Source organism: Periplaneta americana, chromosome 9 (genome assembly GCF_040183065.1).
Source record: "Periplaneta americana isolate PAMFEO1 chromosome 9, P.americana_PAMFEO1_priV1, whole genome shotgun sequence".
Lineage (NCBI taxonomy): Eukaryota > Metazoa > Arthropoda > Insecta > Blattodea > Blattidae > Periplaneta > Periplaneta americana.
Window position 1 is genome coordinate 68,972,896 of NC_091125.1, and position 2,655 is coordinate 68,975,550.

General features: G+C 34.6%; 1 non-coding gene across 1 annotated transcript; it reads right to left on the reverse strand.

The window, feature by feature from the left end:
• Positions 1 to 275: 275 nt before the first annotated feature.
• Positions 276 to 346, reverse strand: TRNAG-CCC (transfer RNA glycine (anticodon CCC)). The gene has a single exon. It is a non-coding gene; the product is annotated as a tRNA-Gly (tRNA).
• Positions 347 to 2,655: the final 2,309 nt, after the last annotated feature.

Consider the following 2,655-nt stretch of genomic DNA (forward strand, 5'->3'; position numbering starts at 1 on the left):
TATATGCATAGATAATAATCGGAAGAACTTGAATAATAGAACATTTTGCATAACATTGTTAAGAAGTGAAATGTATAGATGGTTTGTAAATATACTCGTATATATAAAATAATGCTTGAACATGTAAACACTAACAAAGAACGTTTTGTACGAAACCCATATAGGTATATTGCATATTCAATTTTGTTTACCGAATATGTCCTATTTCTTCGTAAGGAAGGACATATTATCTCGAATTAAGCAAAGTACATTACTGGCAAACATTTAAAAATATGTGCACCGCCCGGGAATCGAACCCGGGTCGCAAGAATGGGAATCTTGCATGATACCACTACACCAGCGGTGCGAGACGCTCTTGACCTTCCCGTTGCATCATTTCCTATTGTAGTCAGACTTAACCGCGCAAGCGTAGAGTGAATGATACTGATCGTACACGTGACAAGTTCCTGCATGACTTCGGCGTTGGGTATTCTACAAAGACTGGCATCTACTCTGTGCACATTTTATAACATCTGATTTCTAAATAAGCCACAAGGCTAAGCTAATATTATTATTATTATTATTATTATTATTATTATTATTATTATTATTATTATTATTATTATTCAACACAAGTAAGTTTATTTTCATATGAAAATAATAAGGCATGGAGAGTATAATTTCAAAGTTTTTTAAAGCTTTTTTTTTTAATGTCAGGAATGATTAACAGAAATATATCCAAACCTAACAAAACAACGAAAGAGTACAAAAACAAGACTGCACCCAGAAATATGGTTTGTGGTTGGAGCTGTCATAGAACAACATTAAAGTTGTAGCTGTATAGCTGTATTCTTACGCAAAACATGTAGGGCTATGGTTTGACTGTGTCCCTGCAATATGGTTGGTTGGAATGGTTGGAGCTACAAGACAAGCTCCGAATTAAACTTAAGGACTTCGAAGATTCTCGAAAGTTCGAGCTTTTTAAAACAGATGTACACTGTAAGAAGTTCAGAAATGAGTCTATTTAAAAATAAATGTTTCAAAGATCGCATACTTACCACAATAATATATACTGACACGTCAAGGCATTTATTTAAATGTTTTTTTTTTATGAGGAGCTTCAGCCCTCTTGTCTCCCGCTCGTGGGTGCGCCACTGTACGCAACACTCTAGTCCTTCCTGTGCTATTTTACACAACTGAAGGTTTGGGCAATTAGAACTAAAGACAAATCCAAATCGAAATCTGCCGAGATGAAATTTATGCGAAGAACAGAAGGATGCAGGATGCAATTTTATTGGTAAAACAGGTGCTTCAAAATTATGACGAAATTTTGCAAGAACTGAGAACTGAAAGTAACCCCGCCCCCCCTCCAAAAAAAACTACAAAAAGGAATTGAGTTTCTAAACCGAATATCCAGGTCAAAATTTACAAAAACCAATATTATTATTGTTATTATTTTTTTGCACCCATGGTATTTTACGACCCCTGATTTCTATCGAATTATTTTTACGCTCTTTGCCCGCTGATTTTGTGCCACAAATTTTTTTCTGAAATATACTCAATAGCGCTGTTCTTTTGCATCATCATAAATGCGTTGACATCACACATTAATTGGGCTCTTAAGGTGAAAGGGAAGAAATCACACTTGTTGCTGACGTGACTAGTTGCAATATACGCTCTTTAATTATCTTCGAAAGTTAAGTACCTTCAATTGCTACATCAGTATATTATTATTATTATTATTATTATTATTATTATTATTATTATTATTATCATTAAAGCCAGCGAAAGATTGGAATATATGTACTCCTGTATGTTTAAGAGAGTCATAACTAAAATTGAGATTTTAGGACACTCGAAATGTAATAATAATAATAATAATAATAATAATAATAATAATAATAATAATAATAATAATTCGTGGCGCCGCAGTCTTTGAAAGCCTCAGACCGACCAGCCGGTTGCTGGCTTCACGTTCACATGCCGAAGCAGAGATGGACGATCATCCAACCAGAATGGAGATATCCTATGGTTTGCACGATGATCCCCCCCAGCCGTTATAGCTGGCTTCCACAACCGGATTTCGCTACCTATCGTAGCTCCCAAAGTGCATGACGATGCTGGGTGGACACCGGCCCCATACACTGGCCGAAATTTCATGAGAAAATTTCTTCCACCACGAGGATTCGAATCAGTGTGCATTCCGTAACGCGAGTCCTAGGCAGGATGCCTTAGACCACGACGCCAGGACAAAATGTATGTTTAGACACCTAAAATAAGTTTCTAAAATTATGAAGTATGCACTTGAAATATTATAATAAGATCCCAAAATATTATTTTCCTAACAAAAAAGAGTTAAGGAATGAAAAATTAAAATACTTTTATTTATAACTGCTTTGTAACACGTAACAATAACCTTTTCCATATTGTCAACTGTCAAGCTGTGTCAAGAGGAGCATAACTAAACTTACATTTTTCATTTCAATTTCAACAGAAAGAAATGATTTTTCCGTCAAAACTCATCCTTGGGAATTCTAGGAGCCAATAGCACTTATATTAAAATATTAACTAGTAATTGTTGGTAATTCTGAATAACTGTGTTTTGCAGGTGAATATTTATTGTTTTCTTACATTGATTCCCTTTAAATTTATTAATTTTGAATAGTGATGTTGTTG